The sequence below is a fragment of the Centrocercus urophasianus genome, unplaced genomic scaffold (assembly GCF_019232065.1).
Source record: "Centrocercus urophasianus isolate 14NV4802_14NV808 unplaced genomic scaffold, USGS_Curo_1.0 seq_18, whole genome shotgun sequence".
NCBI classification, from domain to species: domain Eukaryota; kingdom Metazoa; phylum Chordata; class Aves; order Galliformes; family Phasianidae; genus Centrocercus; species Centrocercus urophasianus.
In genome coordinates, this window is record NW_024884733.1 from 17051388 (window position 1) to 17067606 (window position 16219).

General features: G+C 37.0%; 1 long non-coding RNA gene across 2 annotated transcripts in view; it reads right to left on the reverse strand.

The window, feature by feature from the left end:
• Nucleotides 1-16219, reverse strand: part of LOC122161010 — a 204232-nt gene that overhangs the window by 68656 nt on the left and 119357 nt on the right. The window contains exon 3 of one of the 2 annotated variants that reach the window (XR_006169024.1): nucleotides 4723-4796. The exons of the other annotated variant lie outside the window; for it this stretch is intronic. This is a non-coding gene — a long non-coding RNA (uncharacterized LOC122161010). Of the gene's footprint in view, nucleotides 1-4722; nucleotides 4797-16219 lie in introns of those variants that run through there. 2 annotated transcript variants of the gene reach the window in all.

Sequence of the window (16219 nt, forward strand, 5' to 3'; positions counted from 1 at the left end):
TAACTATTGCAGCTATGAATTGATCGCTACCAGGATACCTGACCCAGGTGGCTAATGAAGTGTAATCTATCTGACCCATCTGGCACATGAGCCAGCCTGTGCTCTTACATAATTTATATTCCAGCCAACGCACTAATTTGAATCCTACCCCCCTCATCATAGTCCATGTATGATCAAGTGCTGGACAGAGGATCATCTAACACCGAATTCTACCAACACATCACATAATTCCAGGACCGCCTGTTCTAAACAGCTTCACCTGTTGCATTAGGAAAAATAAATAAAAATCATATTATCAGGAGAACAAAACACAAAACAAATACTTGCATCTAGCCAGAACCTTCTCCATGCCTAATTATGACTGTTATTTCTCATGCTCCAGCAGCACACCTCACTAAAGAGCTTGTTGATCTCTTTTCTGTATCTTCATTGCAGGTATTGGAGGGCTGTTAGGTCCCATTGGAGTCATCCATTCTCCAGCGTGAACAAAGCCCGTCCCTCAGCTTTTCTTCATTAGCCAAGTGTTCCAGCCATTGACTATCTTGTTGGCCAATGGATTTGACAGTTAACTGATGTTCTTCCCATACAGGAGGGAGAGTATACAAAACTGGAGATAGCCTAAAGGAGAATAATCACTTCATTTGACCTTCTAGCTATGCTCCTGGTGATACACCCACTTTATGCTGTTAGTTCTCATCACTGCCAGGACAGATGATGCAACAGGTGTAGCATATTGACCAACAAAACCTGCAGGTCCCTTCCAGCAAAACTGCTGTAGAGCAGTCCTCAGCCTGTACTGAGACAAGGGTGTAATTTCTTCCCAGGTGCAGGGCTTTAAACTTCCTGCTGAAATTAACTCTCATTGTCCCAGTTCCTAGTCTAGGTTCTTAGGTGTGCAAAATTGATGAGTGTCTCTTCCTCCAGCTCACTGATAAAGATATGAAACAGGAGATGACCCGGTATAGATTGCAGAGGAGCTACGCTTTCAAAGTAGAGCAGAAAACATAAGCCATTCTTTTTTGAAGTAGATGATTCAGTCAGTTGTTTTTTTTTTTGGTTTTATTTTTCCATCCTAAATGTGATGTCCCAACATGGATACAAGAGAACTTGTGTTGAAACCCTTGCTAAGATCATTGTAGATTATACTCATTCTTCCTCCCTCCCTCATCTCCACCTACAGCTCTACTAATTTCATCAGGTAGAGGTCAATCAGGTTGGTAAACGGATGGTTTACCTTTTTTAAAATATCTGTTTATTACTCCCTATCACCTTCTTCTCTTTCTTGTGCCCAGAAATTTTTTCTAAGGTCACTTTGTGATTTTTCCAACACCTGAATTTAGGATCACCAACCTATAGTTTGGCTTTCTGGGTTGTCTTTCCTGCCATATTTGAAGATGGATATAGCTTTTGTCTCTCTCAGGGGATTTCCCTGATCTCCATAATCTTTCAAAGGTGATGGAGAAAGGCCAGTTCACTGGGCAGAATGAGGCCAATTCATTAACCAGTTATTTCAGCACCTCTAGATGTCTCCCATCTATGGGGACCTGCGGGCTGGTATGAAACAAAATTTCTCAAGAGAACTTTGAGTTGATCTTCTTACTCTTCTAATTCTGTGTGTCTAGTCACAGAAGCATATTAGATATTATCAATTAAGAGTAGAGTAATAACTCTATAACAGCCTTATTTGCATCTGCTGTCACTATTTAGCAGCGTAAATTTAGCAGCAAGCCTACAGTATGTGTGCTCTAGACATTGGCCCTTAAGGTCAAATTTAGCCTTTCTGGTGGCTCTGAGCCTCCCACCAACATGCTCAATGTACTTACCACGCCAGCCTCTTTTTTCTCTCACTTAACTATAAGGTCATTTCGCCATATCCAGTCTTTTAAAGCCTCACAGGATGGAAAGCCTGCTATAATTGCTTTTTCTTGAAATGGTTGTATGTAATAAGGTGCAATTGCTCTTTTTTCTTGAATTGTATGAAGCAGTGTAACAAAGATCAGATATGAAGCTGGATGTTCCAATAACAAAGGACAGGTTTTTTTTCTACACTGATGCAAAGCTCTTCTAAAACCACCCTTCACAACAAAAACTCCCTTATTTCCCTATAAAACCTAACAACTAACTAAGATGACGCGACTAGAGGGAAGGAGTGACTTTGCACTTATGCAGTCTTCAAGCTGATTCAATGACTCCTTTGTGCCCCAGAGCAGCCTAAGAACAGGTCTGACATGCTTCATAATTAGAATACTGCAGGATCAAAAAGCATAAATGTGATTAAAAGTCCTCAAGCTGCACTAACTTTTTCTGCAATTGAATATCTTAGTCCTATAACCCAAATATTCAGATGTTTGTGTCAAGGGTTCACAAATACAGAATTAAAATGTGAGCAGATAAAGCTTCAGTGAAATGAAACGCTTTGAAATGAAGTTTGTTTAATAGCAACAGGTCCAGTGCAAATGAGAAGATAGTGAGGAAAAAATGAATGGTAGTTTGCCCCTCTGATCAGAAAAATGGACTGGTAAAGCTGCTAAGCAGCTGAAGTTTCAGTGCCAGAAAATGGAGCAGAAGTCATAGAGCAGAAGTATTAATATTTTGGCTGGCTCCTCTATATTATGGAAACAACAGCTTAATCCTATTGGCATACATATCTTTTCTTTACTGATAAATAGAGAGTTGTGGAATGCTGTATGCATTTCATTTTAGCTGGTGTCTGGGATATCTTGCTGGCATGAAGCACGTAGGACTGTGCCAGATGGCAGAGTTGGCATCTGCAGAGTTGCTCAGTGGGCATCTTACTACAACCTTTCAGGAAGCAACGCTCCATTTCTTTCTAAGATTGAATACTAGGAGAGAAATGGCAGCCAACGCCTATTCAGCTGTGTTTTTACCAGTACAAACTGTAACATGCCACTCTTTGGCAACAACCTGCTATAATTTCATCACCTAAATACATTAAGAACCAACCTCTTAGGAATGCCTAGGACATATTTGAAAATGGGAATTTAGATGACTAAGGACATATACCAATAGGCTGCAACAGAGTTAACATAAGAAAATTACCAGATACTTTCTCCCACTATCTGTTTTTCCCCTCTGCTGAATATGGGGAATGGAATGCATACGTGCTTCTCAGCTGCTTAAATGCAAAGTCCTGGAGCTTAGATGGATGCCTCAGTCAGCAATTTAAACTAAAGGCCTCAGACTTTTTACTGACATGACTGAGATGTGGGTGTGTGTCTCAATCTGCCAGCTCTCCAGTGGGAGCAGTAATCTTCAGCAGTGGGGAAAGAGAGAAGGGTGGAACATGATAGCATCTCACCCAGCAGTTCTGCAAAGGAAGTATGTGCCAAAGACTTCAATGACTTAGATGCTTAATGTATGCATATAAAATAATACAAGAATTTACAGAACTACCACTTGAATTAAGGCATATATTTCATTGTAATTGACATACATTTTTGAAAAAAAATCTCAATGAGCACTTGTTTAAATCTTTATTTCATTCAGTATCATTAAAAACTAGTCTCAAATCAGGTATGAACGTGACTAAAGCTCAGAAGAGATGACTTAAGCCTTTTGAAAATGCTTTACTTAGTGCCAGTGGTTTGATGCTATATTCCTATTTATGGATAGAAACCTATTAAAGAAGAGAGGCAGAAAATAAGGAAAAAAAAATTTTTTTGACCTTTAAAAAAAAAAGAAATATAAAGTCTGCGTCTTAGTCAGCACTGAGATTGAATGTATGGATTAGGGACAAGAAGCAGTTCTACTTTATAGAAAGAACCTTGTTCAAATCTATTTCAAATTAAATTGCTGGTTGATTCTTCCATTAAAAGTCCAAAAGCACTATTAGGTGCGGTGACTGTAATTAATGGAAAGTAATTTGTAGATATCTAATCACACTTCTATTTTAAAAACATGCAAAACTAATTTCACAAAACTAAATGCAAAATAACAATTGAAATATCTGTCTTTTAGCCTTCAGATGAATTTAAATAAAAATGTGTATTGAATCTGCACATTAATAAAGCCCGTTAAGCTCAGTAGAATACTTTATATTCATCTGTGCTTCATCAACCAGGTTCACGACCTCTACAGAACTGCAGCAGCTCCCTCTGTTCTGAAAACCACATGAGGGAAGATGGTAAATATTATTTTGTGATTAGAAAATGTTACTGGAATTGTCATAGAGAAAAGTTTAATGTGGAGAGTGTGGTTCAGGAATTAAAACATACACTGCGGGAAAAAACACAGCATGGGGCAAACTATTCCTAGTGACAGGCAGGTAAAATTTGAGAAACACCAATGACATTGGAAATATTGTGTGACATAGATATCACTGAGTTCATGCAGCCATTTAAGCACCTGGGTAACTTAAACCATGTGATGATTCATTTTTCTAGATAAGATAACTTGGATACTTTAAATTAAGCAGACAATTAAACGTCTCGCTCAATCAGTATCAGAGAAGAATTTAGCTGAGTGTTTTTTCTCCCTGACAAACAAACACATATCTAAATATCCAAATGTGTTAAATCTAAATCATCAAAAACATTTGATAAGAAGCACAGGAATGACTATACTCAAGTGTTTTTTTTTAAGCAATACTTAGAATACATGATGCAATACTTACTAAAATTTCAATGTTTGTAAATCTTTTTCCTCATTTTCCTGCACTGTGTAAGAATATGTATATATATATCCATGTGTGCTTTACTAGTTGTCAGTCTGCCTTGCTCATTTCACAGCTTACATACCAGCCCATCTTTCTAGATGTGGGAGCCAAATGAGTTGGTCTAAAATATAAAAGAAAAAAAAACAACAAAGCATGACGAGAAGGATATGAACGTCAAAACAGTACCTTCACAAAATCAGCTTCTTAAACTTCTGCAAGGTTGACTCTAAATTTCTTCACCTCTCACTCAAATTGCGCCAAGCAGAAGACTTAGGAGCTCCTAGCTCTACTACAGCTATTGCAAATCCTGCTTCTGATTTTAACTGATTTCAGCAGGGTCAAGTCTGAAACATTATTTTTCAAGGATTTCAGTTTGAATGTTTTAGTCCAGTTAGGTTATATCAGTAATGCATTGATATAATAATTACTTATTCTTCAGTATAATTTTTTACCACTCATGAAATATTCTCCTTAAGCACACTGTTGCCATAGATTTGTATGGCGTGTTCCATCATTATCAAATGGAGACAAAGGTAGTAATGATGCCTGTGTCAGCACACACCCACAACTGCTTACGCTGAAGTCCTTCTTATCTGGAAAATTCAAATCACTGTAAAGGTTCCCTGCAGCTAAATATTGCTTTCACATAATTGCCAAGAAAGAGCTTCCTAAATTATAGGGCAGAATAAATTACAGGAGAATCATGTTCCCTTACAGTCCAAAGGGGGAATTAACACAGTCTGCAAAAACCCCTAAAAATTAACAATCTGTATTTAACTTCTACATTTAAGTGGAGTTTAAGCTAACTTCAGTGAGAATGTTCTCTGCTCTTGAGAATGTCTGTTGTGGAGTGGATTCATATTGGCTTTCAAGATGCTTAATAAGGATTTAATTCAAGTATTCTATTAATGAATATATAAAAAAAGCAATTATTGTTACAGTTTTCATTCAAATCAAAACTTAAACAAGAAAATAATGTGAATTTCAACTGACTGGGTTATCTGTCCCTTCTTTAATCTCAGAGATTACTCAACAACAACAAAAAAAAGTTCATTCAACAACATTTATGAAATCTGTTGTGGATTACCAATATCATCAGTTAAACCTGCTTCAAATTTATTGCTTTCACTCAGGTTAAACAATAAAAGAGTCCATTTGTACCACCACATGTATATACACAAATTCAGCTTTCATCATTCTCTACAAGTTTAATCCAGTGATTTATGTTTTTCAACACAATTTTGGGCAAATCTGTTGAAGAAATTTAGCTGGACTGATAGAAGAGTTAGACTAGATTACTGTTATGTGTGCCACATTTAAAACAAGCTGGTTCTGTTTGTAGAAAGGGAAAAGTCAAGCATTTTAACACTGTAACCCTGCTTGAGGTTCTAATCATTTTAATGGCTTTAGCAAAGGAGAACAGAGTAAGGTTGGGAGAGTTCAAAGACAGTGATCTTTATTATTAGAAATATGTTAGAACAGCAAAGAAGCAAAGCTGCTTTTTTCCTGCTTTTTCTTTAGTCACAGCTGGAAATAGCACTGCTTAGATTAGAGTTTTCTGACATTTAAACAGTCATGGCAGTGGCTACATGTTAATTTGTTTTAAATCATCTCTCTTTTGAAACTCTCTCCATTTCCCAATGTTTGAAAAAACACATAGAAAATTAAACTTAAAATGCTTCTCTTATGTTTCATATCTCAGCTAATTTTTTTTTTTTTTTTTTTTAATTTAAATTGAACTGAATTGAACTGAAGGGGTGCACAGCATATCTGAGGGCTTTGCTAATGAGATACAAAGCTTTTTGCCTTTAGGTCACTGGTTCAAATTCAGGCAAGGCTAGAAACAGCTGAAAGCTTTTAACCACCTGATGGCTATGTGATATTTTCACATCAAATGAGTTTGTCAATCAAAATCCAACTTCAGGAAAGAAGCATTCCCACCATAAAACCCACCTTCACACAACTAGAATTACTGCAACCTCCTGAAAATGAATTAATCTTGTACTTTTAGCAGTGAGTTTTTGGTTGAAATGACTAATATTGAAGTAATGTAAAGACTGAAATGTGGAAAGGCTTATATTCCTGACACTTCTGCAAACAGTTTTCATAGGTAAAAGCGTCTTAAATGTCTTCTCTTCCTTAAACCTCCTGACATCTCTCTCGTTATCAGCAACTAGTGCAGCATGTCCTTCCACATTAATTACCACAGGTATGGAGTTACAACACACCCTAGTCAGACTGGAGTGGAAGGAGAATATGATGCATATCTACAAGAAGATGACATAAAAGTTTTAAATTTCCACAACAATCAGCTCTTAAAACCTTTCTGAAAGCTTTGAAGGAATATCAGTAGACTGCAGCACCCTCCTACAATCCATGCGGCAGTCCTTCCTGGATGGAAACAATTCCTTACTTCCAGGAACTATGGAACAAAATTGTTTTTAGTGAATGACAGACCTGGATCTCCAACTCCTACAAGCATGTGGCAGAACTGCATATCAAACCAAGTTAAACTGATGATTTAAACATTTTACCTATCTGGAACTTTAATTATCTCATCATCTCCTTATGTTTCAGTATTATGAAGCTGCAAGAAGCTAAAAAAAAACTAGTGAAGAGTATGCTATACAAACCAAATACATCCTCGAGAACTCAATTTAAGTGGATGGATTACACATCTTAACACTGAAACAAAGACAAACTATTTTTTAAATATTTTTAAAATACATATATATAAATAAAAGTAGACTGAAAAATTTCAGGAGTCAGACAGCCTTTTTCTACATGCTTAAGTTAGGGTGTTTACTCCAAAACCAAAGTTTGTATCCAAAATTTACATGATGTTACTAGCATTCAGTATGAATTGAGCTGGAGTAGGTTTAAACACAGAAAGAGGATTTGAAAACCAATAATTTTATTTTTTTTTTCTTTTCTCCATTCCTTATGAATTCAGCCAAGATATATTGTATGTATCTTTTCAGTGGCACCCTTTGTTTTGTGGAAAACAGTGATTTTAGAAATATACAAAAAGTAAGTATGTTTAAAAAGTTCAGAAAGACACTTAGCAGTGATATTTCTGGCAAGAAGGGAGAAGCAATATCTAACTTTGTTTTGTATCAGACTGCAGCAAATTAGAGTAATTAACATTTTGAGTAATCTGATTATCTTTATAACTGTACTGATTCTCATTAAGAATCAAAAATTTCTTCTTCAATGTTCTCTACTTCTTGTATGCTAAGTGAAAATAATTTCATGATGAGAAACACAGTTCACATTAATATACATGTCAGAAACAGTTTAAGTGTTCTGTGCCCTTAAAATCCTGCAGAAAGCCTTTAGAAGGTTAAAAACAAACCAACCAAACAAAAACCCCTACCACTACCTAAATTCTATGATAAGTTGATTTAGTCCTGATGTAGCAAATTCTGCAAAAGTTACATAAGAAAACTCACAGTGAATTTCCAGAAGAAGCACCAAATATCCTTCCCTAAAAATGCAAAATTGAGCTTTAAAAATCTCTTGGCTATAGGTTTCTAACAAGGGTATTGAAAGAGTCAAAGATGGAATTAATTTCATTTTCCATCCTGAGTTCAGATTTTAGTTGCTTTTATGTCTTCTGGAACATACTGCTCTCAATCTGACCTTTTTTTAACAAGACAGTTTAGTTTTGTTTAGATTTCAGTAAGCAAGTGGCCATAAAAAAATCTTACAGTTTTACTGGAAGTCAGTGGAAATTGAAGTCTGAAGAAAAAACATTAGGATGTGCCTTAGCACTTGTACTTAATTCTCAGATGTTTATCCTGCACAGCTAACTCAAGTGATTGGCATCTACGTCTGAACTGGCAGGTTAGCTCAGTCTAAGTACAAGGATTCATGGTATGCCCTTGGTATTTCTATACATCTCAAGCCCATACCAAAGTGCTGTTTATGATGAGAAGCTTTAAAATTCTTCCTCACTGAGAAAGTTCATTTCTATTATGGGTGTCTTTGTCCAGAAGATGTGCTGAACAAAGGCATGCTATCAGCAGTCAAGGGATGATTTGTTAAGCACCATCCCTTAGTAAAATTCAGCTTGGTCTTTAACTCAGAACTCCCTTAGTTTTACAGTCAGTTATGCAAACTGCCATGAACAAGGACCTAAGCTCTTTGCACAAAGGAAAGAAAGTGCACACAGTCATGAACTGAGGTTAGAACCATAAAGATGAACTAGAGATGACATAATTAGGGAGAAATTGTGGAGAGTTTAAACAACAAGGTTGAGTTCTGAAAATCACTCAGTTGTATCCATAAACTGGCAGAACAAATCAGTTCAAATCAGCTGTAGAGGCAAAGCACAGCTTGAATGGCCAATTGATTCACTAGGTCATGATGCACTCATTAGATCAACCTCATCCCAGCTTTCCTGAGCTCTGCTTACTGAAGCTTGGAGATCTCCCTAGAGATGCTCCAATTCACTGAGGCCTTTTCCAGTTATTCCTTTTTTCCTTCTGCTCACTGGAGGAAAAGCATTTGCTTTACTAAATGCTCTCTGTACTACTAAGAAGGATAAATTTGTCTCCTAGACCCTAAAAGCAAGATCGAACTTTCAGTGTAGTCATGAATAAGGCATAACATGTAATAGCAGTGTATTTTCCAAGACCGGAATTTTAAAAACGAAAGATCACAGTTTTCTGGAAGATTTCTTGCAGGTAAGAATGGATCAGTTCAGAGGCAGACTGTAGCCTGCGTAATAGAATATTGCAGAAGGCTTTCCTAGTTCTATAACTGACATAGCAATACAACTTTTCCACTACTCAGAAATAGATAATTCTTCATTTTCACTCATTTTGCTCCACAAAAGCTACAGTTATGAAAGTCAGGTTTTTTTTTTTTTGTTGTTGTTGTTGTTGTTTCTTTTTCCCACTCATCTGGCTTGCTAGCTATAGAAGAATTGTACCTATGTAAGAAAAGAGTGCCAGTATGAAGGCCAGGCTCATCCTTCCCTCTTTCTATCCAAATTATACATAAAGAAGAAATGGATGTGAGGAAATAGTCTGGCTCAGAGTACAGCCTTTAGTTTGGACAGCTGGAACAAAGAGTTGAGTGAGCAGCAGGAGCTTTTGTTCCCTTACTTGTCTGAATAAGCATGAGTAGAAGACATACAGAATAGGTGTAAGGGGATATGAAAAGAATTTGGCCACAATTTCTCTTCTCCTAAGAACCACAGAGATGGGAGTGAATGAAATTTGGAAATATGATGTATTGTGCTCTTGTGCCTCCAAAACATTGAAAGTTTTACTGACAAGTTGCAAAGACTTCACTAGAAGCCAGCATGCTGTGATGAGGAGACCTCGCTTTCCAAATGTTAATGCTGAAACTCCATGCTTGAGAGAAAGACTGACGACAGACAGAAAAAAGAAAAAAAAAAAGACTGCTTCTTGTCAGCCCTTTGGGATTTTTTGAATACTAATTTGGCATCCCCTACTATTTCAGTAAACTGAGAAGTGTAGGTTTGAAAACTGAGAAAGAGCTTGAGGCAAACTTGTCTACAGTTTTTTTGACAAATCTTTCATTAGAAAAATTCAGAAATGTGGCTACTAATCTTAGCTAAAGATGTCTTACTGACAAGCAGAACCATTTCTTATCCATATTCTGTACTCAGCACGTCCCGAATAAGGTGTGTTCTAGTGTAAGAGTGATAGCATTAAGAACAGCTGTGAACTTCAATGTGCCTGGCTGCTCCTGGAAGAACAGAAGAGTTTCTATTTCTAATAGTTGATTCCAAAATTAGTACCACCTGTTTTGGTCTTCTCACTTGTACTGACCCTTCAGTGGCCCACTTAATGAGAAGGGAAAGGATTCAGTAGGACTATTTCAGGAGTTAATGAAACTACCTACACACTGACGCAACCACAATTTAAGTGGCAAGCAGTAGAATAAAAAGGATAATAATATATAATCTTCAGTCAGGATAACAGGATGTGTACTAGACTTCATGAGTTTCATTCGATGGCTGTGAATGTTATTAACAAACATGCAATTTCTTATCAACACTTGCTTGTCGTGGTGAGCATATGGACCACAAAGGCAATGGCTGGTGCGGCTCTGCTTGATCAAGGGAGAGCACCACCTCTATGGAGAGCAAAACCTCTCTAACTCTACAGCTGCTGAGGGCCCAGCAGTTTCATCAGAGGAGGGCAATTAAGGTGCCCTGATGTATAAAAGATAATGACAACTACATGGCGAAGGAACTGGGATGTATACAAACACCACTCTGGTCCATTACTGGTTTTGGCTGGAGTGAGTTTGCCAGCAGATGTTAGGCTTTAAACAGTTGGCAGCACTGCCAGGGACACCTGTCTTTGACTTCTCACCCTCCATTCACCCGTTTAATACAAAATTTGACCTTCTGTTCCCAATATGCCAGGATAGACAGGCATAAACCTTAGCTTAATACAGCCCTTCTCTGAAACCAGATGTTTCAATACAGCCAAAACTATGTGAAACAGCACAAACATATCTCATTATTGTCCAAGGAGACAAATAGTGCACAATCATATTCCAATTGGCACTTGGTATAGCAAAAAGTGTATCAATATACATGTTACAGCTTTATGGATGTCATGTGAAAAATGTAAAAAGTACTAAATGAAAGAAGCACTAAAAATTACCACTGCTGATAATTTTTCAAAAGAGCAGAGTAATTTCTTGAGAAAACAAGAGGAACTGTTCATTCTACTCTATACTCTACCGTATGTTTTCTTTTTTTTTTTTTTTTCCTGGAATTAGTTTTGAAAAATTCAAGGATCCCAGCTGTTTAATAATGACGTTGTTGTATTCATGCAAATCCCTCAGACCTTATGTCAACATTTAATTTTATAATAAATATAAAAATAAGACTAGTCGCATCTGTAGTCCCCTGAGTTGTAACTGACAAATCATCCAAAACATTCCTCTCCCTCTTTCCTCCTGAACATCCTTATTATTTTAGAGTAAATAATAGTCAAAAGGAAAATGTTAACATTTGTGTGGTGTATTGAGAGAAATTTATAGATATTGACAGTAGTGCTCACAAAACAGATTATATCGAAACACCAAATATATTACCTATACTCTAGTGGTAAGCTTTTGTAAATTGAAGTCAAATATGTAATCGTTGAACTCTGCAAAGATGATAAAGGCAGCACAGGAAGGACTTCAAGCACTCTGGATTTGGAGAAGGAACTGTTCCCACTAACCATTTACTCCTAATGAATTTTAGACAGAAAACAAACAAAACAACAACAACAAAACCTTATTTACTAAATGATACTTCAAAAAAATTTCTAAATTTGGATCTGTTTGTTTAGAGAATGCAATATCTATAACTCCCTCTGGATGGTTTGCCTGTGCATTGACTTCAAAACAAAAAGCAGAGAATTTGGTTTAAAATAGATTCCTAAAAGCAAGGGCCTAAATCCTAAAAGACAAATGTCTTGTGGAAGAACACAAGGCTGTGGGGACAATAAATACAACTGAGAAAATTCTGAAAAATCCATAAAATAGAATATAGACTTATATCAAAATATATGGAGTCTTTAAAACACGCTAGAGCATTAAATAGAGAAAATACCATATAAATCTTACCCTTCATGCAGCCCAACAGGAATTTCCCATAAGAATATATTCACTGGAAATATGCTAGATGTTCCTCAAATGTCAACACAACAGATTGTTAGGCAGAGAGCTACAGAATCACTCCTGCTTCTGAACTTTCAGAGACTAAAGCAGCACTGGTAGAACTGACTGCTTCAATAGATGGAGTAGGCTAAAACTAAGTACGCTGGAGTCAGTGAGAAGTATATCAGCATCTCTTCTGTAGCAACATTAATGAAAAAAAACAAAAACATTTTAAAACGCAGGTATTGCTGTTAGCCGCAGACCGCCTAGATGAAACTCCAGTTTCACCACATCTATGAGAACTGTACTATTGATGTTCAGATGGGTCAATATTGTAGCTCATGCATAAAAACCTTCATAGTAGGTTTGAAAGGTTTAATCTTTCAGTCAGCTAGGGACCAAACAGGTGAGTAGGCTATGGGAGGGACAGCAGGGATGTTTCTTTTGGCTTGGCCCAATGTAGATTCAGCATGTGTCACAAAGAGTCTCAGATTCAAAAGGCTCATGCAAAGACACGTCTGCTGTTTCAACCCAAAGACTGCAGCAAAAGCTGTGCACCATTTATACAGATGTTTTGGAAGAAGAATGTGTCCCACACACTTTGATGTATCTGAGGCTGGCAGTTTTTTCTTCAACTAACTCTCAGTTCAATACATCAGCACTCACCTTACAAAACACCTTGTAATGACTTTCCTTTCTTGTTTCCTACTGCTTCCCCAGATACTCCATGTTCACTCTGCAGACTCTGCCCTGCACTGTGCTCCTTTTGTCTCTTTGTGCCTTCATACTCTCTTCCAGGCTGCTGCCTCTGCCTCAAGCAGTCAACTCCTTTCCACATTTCCCTAGTGCATCAAATGACCTCATTCCCCCTCTGTCAACTCCTCATTTTCTTCCTTTAGTTTTCTTTATCTTCCCTTTCCACCTCTCATCATTGCTTAAGAACAGCCCACTGTCACTCTTTTCTCCTTACCAGTCCAGCATTACTAAAGAAATTAAGCTATGTAAAATCAAACAAAAAAGGGAACATTTCCTAGAAAACCTTTTCTGCTTTTTTAATGTTTTCACATATCCTTTTTTTTCTCCACAGAGATATACATATGTTGATTGTGGCTTAACTTACTGTGCAATTTGTGCTGATTAGATTAGATTGTAAGATGCCAGGGATAGAGGCTCTGCAATGCCTTTTATCTGTGAAATGCCAGGCATGTGTGTGCTATAAATGAAAAAATAATAATACAATAATGAAGACAGTAGTTGTATCTTTGTCATATTCTCTGACTTGGAAGTGCTGTGAAAGGTTCTGAATGGGAGTGCGTATGAAAGGGTAAGTTTATCTTTCCAATTCTATGTAGCCAGTGTCCCCAAGGAAGTGCTCGATACTAATGAATAGCTGAACAATTTCTCTAAAACCTTGGGGATCTTCTATCATCTATGCCACGTACACCAGTGTTTTGTAAGTCATCTTACTATTTTTATATAATTCTCTATGCTTTATTTTACTTTCAACTTCCAATGCATAAATTACATTTAGTTCAACTATTCTCTGTGATGAGAAATCTATATATAACAGATATTTTATGTGTATATAGAAAAAAATTCACAAGAAGTACGTGAGAGACCATAGATACACCTGGTTTTCAGCTGTGCGAATATTTCAAATTAAGTATTAAAGCTGTAGGTTTTGGTGGCTCATTAATGACTCTCTAGCAGCATCTTTAGTGCTGTAGTATTGGAACACTGATTCCAGCAAAACTACTATGGTACCAAGCAAAAACTTCATGTAAACTTGGGCCTCGAATGATAAACCTGATCTTGTGGATACCTTTAAGATACTATCAAAGCACTGGCAAACAATTCAGTAACATACTCTCCTCTGGATAAAGTATGTAAGAGGAGCCCGATACCTAGTAAAAAAGCAACTGAAATTAACATCTATGAGGACTATAAACTCAAACTAGATATTCTAATCTGCCTTATTTTTGTTGTTGTTCTTTTCAGTATTAAAGAGTTAGAAAAGAAGTAATCAAGGCAATCAAAAATAGGAGCACAGGTTTTAAAATGCAAACTTTATCACTGATCTGATACTTGCTCACAGGATCACCAAACAAAGATGTAGTGAGACTGGCACTGTGCTATTTTCTTCTGTGTGCAAACAGCACACAGTGTCCATTACCAGCAATCCCTACAAGCCTGGCAAGGCCTGGAGATTAGCACACCTGTCCCAATTCCCAGCAATACTCACTGGAGCAGGTGCACCAAGTCTATGGTTTAGAAAGTCTTTTCACACCTGCGCCTCTTAAATAATGACCCTTTTTGTTTTCTCCTTTTTGTGATCTCCTGAGTGCAAGAGGGGATGCTGAGACAGCAGACAGGCAGCTGTAGCAACCCAAGGAGAGGATAGAGAGGACGTGTGCCTGTGTGTGTGCCTGCCTGCCAACAAACCATCGATTTTGTCCTTTATCTTTTCGCAGGTGACTTCTCATGGGACTAAAAAAAAATACTTGCATTTTAAAAAGTTTGTGATTTCACTGGAGCCTTGTACGCTTCCGTGTTTCCTTGAGGTAGGAACAACCAAGAGCCCTTTGAACCAGTGCAGTTAATTCTGATCCCTATGCACTTATTTAATCCCAAATCTGAGTATTTTCTCAAGTACTTACTTGCATGTGGTTGGTAAAGCACAATACCCACAGGTGCTGGTATGACCCCTCCCATCTGAGCAGACTGTTGGTTGCACCAGGAGTGCTGCAGAAGAGGGGAAGAAGGCTGACCAGTGGGGTCTGATAAACCTCATATCCAGGAACGGGTCAGTCAAGCAAGAATTTGAGGTGGGCAGATATAGCCAGCTTCATTTATTGCATACAGACAATCTTTTGTCAGAGGAATGTAGCTTTTCCTCTGCTTGTAACCCTTATACAACCTGATCTGTGGGTGTGTTTTCAGTACTGAAGACCTGAGTAGTAGAAATAAACAGTCTTTTGTATGTCACCATAAATTTCCAAACACAATTGTTTGTTCATTATTTTGTCTGGGAGCCAGGTCAAAATCTTTGCTGAGAAGTTAAATGCTTCATGCAGAATACTGAGGAATAGGATGTGATCAACTGCGTGCAACAAACACATTTGCACAAATAATTTTAGTAGTCTTACTAAAAAATCCTAAACTTACAAACAGGCATAGGACAAAAAATTCCTAACATCCAGTATCAATAAAAACACTTCTAATGTGATTTGGCTGGAAAAATATTCTGAGTTCAAATTGAATGTTTGTGCTCACGAATTCACTGTTGTATAATTAATGCATAAGATCCTATGTGCAAAATAAGTCATATCTGAAATAATCTGAATGGATTCAGGATAAAGTCATTTGCCAATAATCAGCACATAATCTCTAATGATGATATTGCTGAACTTTGCCCATAAACCAATAAGCAGTTTAAGACCTACTTATATTTCATAAATTAAATATTATACAGATAAATACATGTCAGTACAGAAGCATTCATGTCTCATATTTTTCCCTTGGTTTAAATGGGTTCATCCAATATCAGCTAGGTAGTGAACTTTGAAGCAGAGTCCACTGTAATAATAGTAAAGTTTAATGATGCATAGCTTTGTAAGACTGACAAATTCCCAGCCAAAGTATTGATTCTGGGAGAATTTATGAAGCACAGGCTCTATTCTATGTCATTATGGTCCATTTTTGGCTGAAAGAATCATGTAAAATAGATTTTTAAATGAGTGGTAATAGCCAGACATAAAGAAGGTATCGATGTGTGTCATGAAGGGTGAAATAGCATGCCAGGTAAAGGCATATAACAAATTGAAAACAACAGTGCTGAAACTCCTACAAATGTAAATTTGTTTTTAGTTTTAATGAAACCTTTGTTTCAGTTAGTACGAATTTTTC